Here is a 12,327-nt window from a genome sequence, read left to right as displayed (position 1 = left end):
TTGCAATCTGGAGGCTGGAGATTGCCATTTCCTGGTCAAAATAACTTTGGCGTCTGTCATGCTGGGCCAGACGTGAGTGGCCAAGGTGCACAAAAGATCAAAACCATATTTTGGATTATTCACTGCTAACTCCCCCCTTCCCAGCATTGCTGAGGCAAATCTGGGCGTTTCTTTTGATATTCATTTGACTCTGTTTACCTGGTAACTGACCTTGGTCAGCTGCTTTGTTTTCCCACCTTGAAACCTATATAAAAGACGGTTTTTTGAATAAAGCTCTCTCTTTCGCATGATCGGAGAACCGTGAGTTCTGTCTTTACTCTCTGCGTCTCCCTCTCCTGCCCCCTTTTTCTCTCCCTCCCTCAGGAGAAGGACCCTCCGGGACGAGCAGCCCTGGCCCGCAGGTTACGACAATACAAATTTTAGGATTGTTTGTTCTAGTTCTGGGAAGAATGCTAATGTCATTTTGATATGGATTTCATTGAGTATATAGATTTCTTTGGGTAGTATTGACATTTTAACAATACTTTTCTTTCTCTCCAGGAGCATGAGATTTTTTTTCCCATTTGTGTGTGTGTGTGTGTGTGTGTGTGTGTGTGTGTGTGTGTGTGTGTTTTCAATTTCTTTCATAAGCTCTCTATAGTTTTTAGGGTATAGATTTTCCACCTCTTTGGTTAGATTTATTCCTAAGTATTTTATGGTTTTTGGTGCAATTGTAAATGGGATCGATTCCTTGATTTATCTTTCTGTTGCTTCATTGTTGGTGTATAGGAGTGCAACTGATTTCTGTGCATTAATTTTATATCCTGCAACTTTGCTGAATTCATGGATCAGTTCTAGCAGTTTTTTGGTGGAATCATTTAGGTTTTCCATATAGAATATCATGTTGTGTGCAAAGAGTGAAAGTTTGACTTCCTCCTTGCTGATTTGGTTGGCTTTTATTCCTTTGTTGTCAGATTGCTGAGGCTAGGACATCCAATATTGTGTTGAATAACAGTGGCAAGAGTGGACATTTCTGTCGTGTTCCAGACTTTAGGGGGAAGCTCTTAGTTTTTCCTCATTGAGAATGATATTATTGGTGAGCTGATCTTGAGGTATGAACCTTCTATCTCTATTTTCTTGAGGGTTTTTATCAAGAAAAGTTGCTATATTTTGTCAAATGCTTTCTCTGCATCTGTTGAGAGGATCATGTGGTTCTTGTCCTTTCTTTTATTGATGTGATGCATCACATTGATTGTTTTGCAGATACTGAACCATCCCTGCATCCCAGGCATAAATCCCACTTGGTCATGGTGAATAATTCTTTTAATGTATTTTTGAATCTGTTGGCTAGTATCTTGTTGAGGATTTTTGCATCCATGTTCATCAGGGAAATTGGTCTGTAGTTGTCCTTTTTAGTGGGGGTCTAGGTCTGGTTTTGGAATCAAGGTAATGCTGGCTTCATAGAAAGAGTTCAGAAGTTTTCCTTCCATTTCTATTTTTTGGAACAACTTCAAGAGACTAGGTATTAACTCTTCTTTAAATGTTTAGTAGAATTCCCCTGGAAGGTGTCTGGCCTTGGACTCTTGTTTTTTGGGAGATTTTTGATTACTAACTCTATATCTTTACTGGTTATGAGTCTGTTAAAATTTTCTGTTTCTTCCTGATTCAGTTTTGGCAAATCATATGTTTCTAGGAATTTGTCCATTTCTTCCAGATTGGCCATTTTATTGGCATATAATTGCTCATAATATTGTCTTATTATTGTTTGTATTTGTACTTTGTTGGTTGTGATCTCTCCTCTTTCGTTCTTGATTTTATTTATTTGGGTCCTTTCCTCTTTCTTTTTGATCAGTCTTGCTAGGGATTTATCAGTTTTGTTAATTCTTTCAAAGAACCAGCTCCTGGTTTCATTGATTTGTTCTGCTGTGTTTTTTTGGTTACTATAGCATTGATTTCTGCTCTGATCTTTATTATTTCCTATCTTCTGCTGGTTTGGGTTTTTATTTGCTGTTCTTTTTCTGGCTCTTTAAGGAGTAAGGTTAGGTTGTGTATCTGAGACCTTTCTTTCTTCTTTAGGAAGGCCTAGATTACTGTACACTTCCCTCTTATGACTGCCTTTGCTGCATCCCAGAGATTTTGGGCTGTGGTGTTATTTTCATTGGCTTCCATATACTTTTTAATTTTCTCTTTAACTTCTTGGTTAGCCCATTCATTTTTTAGTAGGATGGCCTTTAGTCTCCAAATATTTGTGTCTTTGCAAATTTTTTCTTGTGGTTGATTTCAGGTTTCATAGAGTTGTGGTCTGAAAATATGCCTGGTATGATCTCTATCTTTTTGTACTTATTGAGGGCTCTTTTATGTCCCAGTGTGTGATCTGTTCTTGCGAAGAATATGTATTCCACTGCTTTAGGATGAAATGTTCTGAATATATCTGTTAAGTTCATCTGGTTCCGTGTGTCATTCAAAGCCATTGTTTCCTTGTTGATTTTCTGTTTAGATGATTCATCAGTTGCTGTAAGTGGGGGGTGTTGAAGTCACCTACTATTATGGTATTATTATCAATGAGTTTCTTTAGGTTTGTGATTAATTGATTTATATATTTGGGTGCGTTCATGGTTGGAACATAAATGTTTAGAATTGTTAGATCTTCTTGGTGGATAGACCCCTTAATTATGATATAATGCCCTTCTTCATCGCTAGTTACAGTCTATATTTTAAAGTCTAGATTATCTGATATAAGTATGGCTACTCCAGCTTTTTTTTTTTTTGGCGACCATTAGCATGATAGATGGTTCTCCATATCCTTACTTTCAATCTGAAGGTATCTTTAGGTCTAAAATGGGTCTCTTGAAAACAGCAAATAGATGAATCTTGTTTTCTTATCCATTCTGTTATCCTGTGTCATTTGATAGGAGCATTTAGTCCATTAACATTTAGAGTAAGTACTGAAAGATAAAAATTTATTGCTGTTATGTTGCCTGTAGAGTTGGAGTTTCTGGTCATGTTCTCCAGCCTTTTCTAGTCTTTGGTGCTTTTGGTCTTTTTTTGTTTGTTTGTTTGTTTGTTTTGTTTTGTTTTCTCCTCTCAGAGAGTCTCCCTTAACATTTCTTGCAGAGCTGGTTTAGTGGTTATGAAATCCTTTGTTTGGGAAAATTTTTATTTCTCCTTCTATTTTGAATGACAGCCTAGCTGGATAAAGAATTCTAGGCTGCATATGTTTCCAATTCAGTACATTGAGAATATCCTGCCACTTCTTTCTGGCCTGCCAAGTTTTTATGGATAGGTCTGTTGCAGACCTGATCTGTTTTCTCTTGTAGGTTAAGGACTTTTTTTTCCCCCTTGCTACTTTCATGATTCTTTCCTTGCCTGAGTATTTTGTGAATTTGACAGTGATATGCCTTTTGCTGTTTGGTGTTTGTTGAATCTAATGGGAATCCTATGTGCTTCCTGGACTTTGGTGTCTATGTTTTCCCCAGGTTAGGGAAGTTCTCCACTATGATTTGCTCACATAAACCTTCTACCCCTTTTTCTCTCTCTTCATCTTCTGGGACCTCTATGATTTGGATGTTATTCTTTTTTAATGAGTTACTGAGTTCTCTAATTCTTACCGTGCTCTTTTGTCTTAGTCTCCCTCTTTTTCTGCTTCATTATTCTCTGTAAGTTTGTCCTCTAGAGTGCTGATTTGCTGCTCTACTTCATCCATTCTTGCTGCCGTGGCAACCATTAATGATTGCAGCTCAGTTATGGCATTTTGTATTTCAGCCTGACTAGCTTTTACTTCTTTTATCTCCACAGAAAGAGATTCCAATCTATTTTCAACACCAGCTAGTATTCTTTTTTTTGTGATTCTAAATTCTGATTCAGACATCTTGCTTGTATCTGTGTTGATTAAGTCCCTGACTATCATTTCTTCCTGTTCTTTTTTTTTTGAGGGGTGAAGTCCTTTGTTTCCTCATTTTGAAGAAAGAAGAGGAATTAACAGAGGGGAAAAAATTAAAATTAAAAAATTTAAAACAAAAAAATGTCAAATAAAGGATGTTACATCCTATATGTATTTTGGTCTGGTTATTGATAGGTTCAAGAAATAATGTAAAGATAAGAAAAAAAAGGAAAAGAGAAAAAAAGGAAAACATTTGGAAATTTGAAAAAAATGAATACAGTAAAATAGAATAAAATGAAATGTTGGAAGTAAACTAGAATTAAAAAAATTTACAAAACAATAAAAAATATACTAGAAAAAAATTAAAGAAAAATATTTTTAATAAAAATGGAACATAAAAATAAATTTTTTCTCTTTCTGTATTCAAGAATAAGAAAAGAAAAAAAGAAAAAATTGAATAGATGGGCCAGCATACAAACTGAAATACGATTGAATTTACATCAGTTCCCTCTAGACGTCAAACTATGAAGCACTTTATAGTCTGTAAAGTAAGCGGGTAGAGAGGAGAGACTTGCGGTGTTCCTGAAGAGTGAGGTTGGCCCAGTTGGGGTGGCTTATGTAACGGCTCTGTTCTCCACTAGATGGTGCTGCTTAGCTTACTGGTGTGGATGGTTGTGGTGCCTCAACACGTGTATGCACATGTGCAGGAAGGGTGGAAATGTCGACACCCAGCTACCCAGTCTCTGGTATCAGGACTTTGTGTTCTCCCCCACTGGCACTGGAGCACCCTCCTTTGTTTCAGGCTTCCACCCACTCCCCACTTTTACACTGTCTGTGATCAAGCCATCAGGCTGCCAGGGGGCACCTCCCTCCTGAGTTTTATCTGAGATGCAGCTGTGTTTCCCAACCCCTCACTTCTGAGGGACTGTGGCTTTGACCTGTTCTAACACTCTGGGGGGAGGATCTCACCGAGCAATGGCTGGGTGCCTGCCTGTCCCCAGGAATGTTCACAAGACTGTGCTGCTGCTGTTGCCCAGAGACTGCAGCCAGGTGCCAGCCTGCCCCAGAAAAAGTTCATGCGATCCTGCAGTGTTTCAGGGATTATGGTAAATCACAACACACATCTGGCATCTTAGTGTCCTTGTTCCAACACCAGCTGGTTGTTCTCAAGGGTCTGCTGGGACCTTTACCTGTCGGGGGGCCTCACAGCCTCTACCAAATGTCCTCCCTGCAGGGAAGCTGCCACTACCTGTGTGGCCTGAGGACCCCTCAGACCTCGCTCTCTGCTACTGGGATTTCCTACCAGAGCACTGCCAGTTACTGAGCTGTGGAATTTCAGATTGTGCATTCCCTCTGTTTATAGAGTCTTAATGGAATTTAAACCCTCTCCTTTCTCCCTTTTTGGTTCAGTCCCTTGCATGCTCTCCCTTTTCTCTCCAGCTGCTTACAGAAGGAGGGGGGTGCTTTCCTGTACTCTCCCCGCACTGCCGTCCTCTTTGCAAGCGAAAACAGCTAGCTCCCTGCCCTCTGCAGTTGTCTTTCCCCCAGTTCACTTCTCTGCGCCGTGTACGTGCTGAGTGCTGTGGTTTAGGTTGTGCAGATTGTTGTGTTAATCCTCAAATCAGTTTTCTAGGTGTGCAAGATGATTTCGTGTTGATCTGACTGCATTTCAGGGATGAGAGATGCAAAAAAAACCCCCACCTTCCATGCTGTTCCTCCATCTTGCCCCCTCCCCTTTTTAAATGTTTATTTATTTTTGAGAGGCAGAGTATGAGTGGGGGTGGGGCAGAGAGGGAGACATAGGATCCAAAGCAGGCTCCAGGCTCTGAGCTGTCAGTGCAGAGCCTGATGTGGGGTTTAAGTCCACCAACTATGGGATCATGACCTGAGCCAATGTTGGATGCTTAACTGACTGAGCCACTGAGGTGCCTGTTTTTCTGTGAGCTTTTAGTATATGAGTTGTAGATGTTTTTCATCCATTTTATCCTTTGTCCTTCGACCTTGCTTTAAGGTATTGTTTGCTGGACATTTGTTTTTAATGTTTATTTATTTTGAGAGAGAGTGAGTGGGGGAATGACAGATGGAGAGGTAAAGAGAATCCCAAACAGGCTTGGTGCTCATTGAGAAGCCCAGTACAAGGCTCAATCCCACAACTGTGAGATCACAACCTGAACAGAAATCAAGAGTCAGACATGCAATCAACTAAGCCATCTGGATGCCTGTGGACAGACATTTCTGATCCTAAAGTAGTTGATTATTCATTTTTTGAAATGTCTGCTGGATTTTGAATAAAAATTTCTTATGATTTGCATGACTTTTCCTACTCCAGTTACAAAGAAATATGGCTGTTTCCCAACTTAGTGCTTTCATTTTTTATTTTGGAATCCTTGATCCATTTGGAGTTTACCCTGTATACAGTGTAAAACATGTATCCAACATACATCTTTTTGGGTAGTTATGAAATGGTTTCCCAAAAGCATTTATTTAAAAAGACGTCTTTCTCCCCACTAATTTGACATTTTTACTTTATCCCATATTAAATTCCGCTATGTGTTTATGAACTTTAACTTTTGTTTCTATTCTATTTTTTTTTTTTGTCTGTTTATATGATGAAGACACACTTTCAGTTATTGACATTTTTGCCATATGTCATATTGGGTAAGGTTAATCTCACCCACATTGCTCTTTGGAGTTTCCTGCATTTTGTTAATTGTTCTTCTATATGAGGTTTTAAATCAGCTTGTCTAGTTCCAGAAAATAATCTGTGTAACTTTTATTTGGATTGCACTGAATTTATAAATTTATGAATCCTGTGTGGTCCATGATGGTAATCACCCTTTAGCATATTCTCCTACCTCCTTTGACTGTTTTATTTGGCCACTGAGGGGCTCCCCGTTCAGAGGAGAGACAGAGTTTATGGGTCAGTCCTTTGAGTCTACCTTTGAACCTCTCTGTGGTTGCTCCTGTTGTGTCTTTTGTCCTAAGAGGCTCTGAAGTGGGTTAGAGCCTGCTGTGAAGCCTAAGGCTGTTCTCTTCCCAAAGTGAAGACTTACTTCCTAGCCTGTGTCCCAAACCATGTCCAGGCACATCACCCTGCCCAGCACACCAGAAGTTCTGCAGTGAGGGTAGGTCATGATATATATATATGGTCATGATATATATATGTATATATGTACATATACACACACACACACACATACACACACATACACACACATATATGTGTATGTATATATATGTATGTATATACTTATATATGTATGTGTGTATATGTATCGTTTATTTTGAGAGAGAGAGAGAGAACAAATGAGCAGGGGAGGGGTAGAGAGAAGGAGAGAGAGGGAATCCTAAGCAAGCTGAACTATCAACACAGAGCCCAACATAGAGCTTGAACCCTCAAACTGTGAGATCATGATCTGAGTCAAAACCACGAGTCAGATGCTTAACTGACTGAGCCGCACAGAAGCCCCTAAGTGATGATATGGTGGTAGAAGGATGTCCTTGCCCAGTGGGATCCAGACTCTTTCAGCTGGGCTGCACCGGCATCACACAAGGCCCATGTAGGCCCACTGGGGCCTCAGACATTGCATTGTTTCCACACAGGCTCAATGGTGCCTCGATGTGGAAACCAGATAACCTTCTATGCAGTTATCCCAGGTAGAATGATGCCTGGGACCCCAGTAGAGCCCAGAGATATCAGAGCAAAGCCTGATGGTCAGAGAAAACTTTGCCTTGAGCCTCCTTGTTATGGAATGAGGGCTATACCAGTTGCCTTGAATCTGACTTCAGAACTTCAGCTCAGATGAGAGTTTCATTTCCCAGTGAGAGATTAACTGTAGGTCATTTCCCCTGGAAGCCCATTTCCAGCTCTTTGGTTTGGAATTGGGGTGGCCCCCTTTGGTAACAGGTCCCCTGACTCCTGGGAGTAGGCACTTTCTGTCCTGAGCCATAGGGCCTGTTCCCCAATTCCGCTGGCCATGGAATCCCACCCTTGAGACATCTGCTGCCCAGAGGAGGTGTTTCTCTTGAGTGGATTGAACCACAACAGAGATAAGCACAGATAAACAGAAACCACTGATAAGAGAGACTGAGGAGAAGCCACAAGATTCGGGGGATCACTGCTTGAGTTCCCTCCATGGGCCTGGATGTGAAATGGAATCTGACAGTGGTTCTAATGCCATCGACCTAGGCTTGGCTCTCACAGTCTGAGAAACTCGGCTGACAGGGCCTGCCATGTACTATTTCTCTGAGAACTGAATACTTTCCCAGTCAAGTCATTTAGGAAATGCCATTGCTGGAGCTGCTGGTCTTCGCTGATGGCCCCGAGAGCCCTTGCCTCTGCTTTACAGGCTCCCTTGAGCCAGATTGGCCCGTTGGGGAATCTGTGCCCTACTGGTGGCACCCCAAATTGGCTGAGCCCTTGGGGATATGGGCCAGGAGCACTCTAAAGAAGCATTTCCATGCTGGTGGAGAGAGCTGCTGTGTACTTATGGCCCATCAGGGTCACACTCCCCTCGGCTGCAGGCGTGATGCAAGCCTGTGGGTCTAGACCACACTCCTTTCGCTGGGATAGCCCTTGCCTTGCCACATGCTTATTTTGAGTCCCTCACTTCCACACATTTGCTTGATTTCTTGGTTACCAGCCTATGCACCCGATGTTGAGTCCTCCATCAATAACCCTCTTCCCTACCTGCCCAGGTTCTGAATAGCTTTAAAGTAGAACAAAGAGGTAGCCTCGGTGGTGAGGACTTTGCTTTAGTGACAGAGGGAGCTGCCTTTGGGGATGTGCTTAGATGGGCTGGCCCAAGGCTCAGGACTGGTCCCCAGAGGTAGACCAAGTCCCAGCCTGATCATGGCCATGCAGGTTGGCTCTGGAAAGTGGAGTGCATGGGCTTGCTCCCAGCCAGGCCAAGAAAGAACCATCATACCTTTTGTTCTCCATTTTTCTCCAATAGCATGTTCTTTTGGTGTGGTTTTGTTGCCCCCTGCCCTCCCCCTGTCCCCATTTGCCCATATTCTACCGTGGATAGTGGTGGGAATGACAATAGTCACAGAGACTCAAATTTCCTGCTTGCTGACAGCCTGGCTGTGGACCCTGTGTCATGCCTGTACTAACTCACATGCATCTTCCTTGTGGTGACTATCCTGCTTTCATCTTTGAACAAACAGAGGCACAAAGAGGCAGAGCAGGGCTTCTTGGAGACTGGTGACCATCAGTCAAGCATTGTCAAAAGGGGAGGGACATTAGCCTTCGCACATTAATGGGGCGCACTGGTTTGGAGCTGGTAGGGCCCTTGGACAGCGGCTTCTGGAAACCAGGCCACAGCGGGTTTGGGGCTCAAAGCTGGGGGTTTTCCAGATGGGAGCATGTGGCACAAACACGCCTGACATGTGCTTCCCCTCCAGCTCTGGATAGAACCCGGGGACTTATGTGTAAGGACGACTTGATCGTATCACCATTGGAGCCCAGATGTAGTTTTACAGATTTGTTTCTGTCTTTTAAGATATTTTAAAAAATGTTTTTTATTTCTCCTAGCCAGTGTAATTTTTCATGGAGCTTTTTTCTTTGATGTGAACTGGAAAGAATGTTCCCATGTTAAGACCTCTTAAAACATGTCTTTGGATTTATTGTCTGTACAAATGGAAGTTCAGATAATAGTTCTGTTCATAACAGAAAAACAGGAAAAGAAAATAAATTTCTCGCTATTTGGAATGATAAACACAGTGAAGCATATGCTGTATATCCTGGCAACAGAAATTCAAGGTCGGAAATAATTCCTTTCCTCCTGAGTCTGCCTTCAGCTTCCCTGAGGAGTACGGCGGCTGAAATTTGCCACTAATTGTAGCCATAAATTTAGCATGCAATTAAACACATGATTTCCTTACCAGCTGATGTCTTTTTTGCTCGTCTGACATGGATAAAACACACGCTCTGTAGAATGGCCACTTTAATCTGATAGGAGTTCAAGAGAAGTCAGCACTGTTTGGGCACACTGGGCTACCCAATAGGAACTAAGTTAATCTTGCCTGTAAAAGTGGTGAACGTGGGTGCTTCTAATGTAGTTTCCAGTGCTGCTTTCGGTGTGTTGAGAAAACCAGCCATTGGTGTGCCCGTTTTGCTACGATCCTCCAGGAGGGTAAGGATCACTGGGGGAGCCAAACCAGGGGGAAGAATCAGAGATGACACTTGTGCAGTTGTGATACGAATGAAGGCTCACTTCGGTCACCTCGTGTTGCAGCAGGTCTGGTACCAGAGGGCCTCCAGGGCTGAGAGTATAGCCGCTCTCCAGGGAGGGAGCCAGAAAGGCTCCAGGCTGGCCTGCTCTGGTTTTGTGTCCATTCAGTGCTTTTCTTTTCCTTGACCTCTTCCAGAGAGTCATTTGCTTGTAAAGGATGTTTTGTGTGAAATTAGGGCTCCTTGCCCAGTGTAGTTTGGGAACCACCAGGGTCAAGAAATGAAACAGATTTCTCTACTTAAGGATGTCTTGACAGCCTGTTACTTGCTGTTGTGCTTTGTGATTCTCTAAGAGAGAGTTGAAACAAATGTAGTTTTCCAAAAGTATGTGACGGTGGTATTCTTTATTCGAGGAATACCTTGCAGGGCACAGGGATGCATGGTTCTGGTTGTGTGGAGCCTCTCAAACATGACTTCTTACAATAGCAAGAGCAAACACTGATTTTGCACACACCATATTTTGAGCTGCTGTCCCAAGCACTTGCATGCACTGTCTCATTAAATTTTCCATTTGCTTTAGGCCCTCTTGTTAGCATCCCTCTGATACAGGCAAGAAACTGAGCCATTGGCAGTTAACTAAGTTGCCCAAGGTCTCAGAGCTCTTTGGGGCTGGGCCTGTCCTCTTCCAGCCTGGGTCCCGGTTGTCCTTTAAATTCTCGACCCTGTGTAGCCTCATCCAAGGAGCCTTTCTGATTCCCTTTGCAGCCCTCAAGGGGGATTCACACCCTCCTCTGGCCTGCAGAGCCAAAATCACCCAAGGAAGGTCTCTGCCATGCCGCCTTGTCACCACGATGTGCCTAGCTGTCTCCTATACTAGACCACAGGATTCATGAGCTCCAGGGCTATCTGTGCCTTTGAGCTGAGTCTTTGATCTCTAGCACCATGCCTGGCACAGAGTTGCTATGAGTGAAAAGCAGTGAGAGATTTTCAAATATGGACTAGATCTCACATGCTCTCTTTGCTCCCTAACGGTGGGCGGCAGTGGAAGAGTTCCCGATGGCTCTGCTTCTGAGGCCTTGTACTATTTCACTCTGGACCCAACTCTTCTGTTCGCTTCGCTTCGCTCTTCTCTTCCCTTCTTTCTCTCTCTCTCCCTCCCTCTTCCTTCCTTCCTTCCTTCCTTCCTTTCTTTCCTTTTTAATGTCTTTATTTTTAATTATGTTGAGAGAGAGAGAATCCCAAGTAGGCCTCACAGTGTCAGCATGGACCCCATCTTCAGGGCTGGAACTCACAAACTGTAAGATCATGATCTGAGCTGAAATCAAGAGTCAGACACTTAACTGACAGAGCCACCTAGGCATCCCAAGGACCCACTTCTCTTACTTTGGATTTGTCAGAGATAAATGATAAGACCGGTGTGTTCCGTTGAGTGAGCATCAGCGTGTGTCATCAACAGTATTTTGGCCCGGTGCTTAGCACTGGTACTTGGGTGGATGGAGTTGACATTCTGATATTCCATGGCATCATCTCTCAAGACATATTCTTGGCTTTTTGTTTTTAAAGTTTATTTATTTTGAGAGAGCGAGAGAGCGAGCTGAGGAGGGGCAGAGGGAGAGAGAGAATCTCAAGTGGGCATGAGCTGTTAGTGCACGTCAAAAACCGTGAGGCCTAACTTGAGTTGAGATCAAGAGTCTGATGCCCAACCCACTAAGCCATCCAGGCACCCGTTGGCTTTCTTTATAAGTATAATTCAGCATTTGGGGATTGATCAGACACAATTGAGTGGGTTTGAGTGTTGAAGGTTTGGAATAGGACATAGAGAGGTACTCTTTCCTGGGGCAGCCCATAGCCATTTTTCAATGAGTCCTAGGGAGCTGGGCTCCTCGTGAGGGAGCAGGGCCTCCCTCCTCATTTTACCTTTTTCCTTTTCTATTTAATTTGTTAGCAAGTTTTAATTATGAAACATACAGAAAATAGATACTAGTGTATTCACTGCCCAGTTAGTCTCATTTATCTGAGACCTGTCTCTCGCAAATCCCACCATCCCCTGCCTTCTCTTCAGTAGGAATGTGGCTCCCCTCCTGTGTTTGGCATTCATCTTTCCTGCTCACATTTTTTGATACATATATATATTTCCATAAATAATATCACTTGTTTTGGGTATTTAAAAATATCATATAAAGGGATTAATGGTATCATTAATATGTCCTTATAAGTTACTTTTTAAAGATTACATCATGTGTTTGAGATTTGCCTGCTGGTGGGTGTGGCTGCCACACAATATTCCAGGGAG

At 42.6% G+C, this 12,327-nt stretch overlaps 1 protein-coding gene across 3 annotated transcripts in view; it reads left to right on the top strand.

The window, feature by feature from the left end:
- Nucleotides 1-12,327, top strand: part of DTD1 (D-aminoacyl-tRNA deacylase 1) — a 185,305-nt gene that overhangs the window by 26,191 nt on the left and 146,787 nt on the right. The gene's annotated exons all lie outside the window — the stretch shown is intronic.

Source organism: Suricata suricatta, chromosome 12 (assembly GCF_006229205.1).
Source record: "Suricata suricatta isolate VVHF042 chromosome 12, meerkat_22Aug2017_6uvM2_HiC, whole genome shotgun sequence".
In the NCBI taxonomy this organism is placed as follows: Eukaryota; Metazoa; Chordata; class Mammalia; order Carnivora; family Herpestidae; genus Suricata; species Suricata suricatta.
Note: the sequence above shows the minus strand (reverse complement) of the source record. Positions and strands in the feature narration are given on the sequence as shown.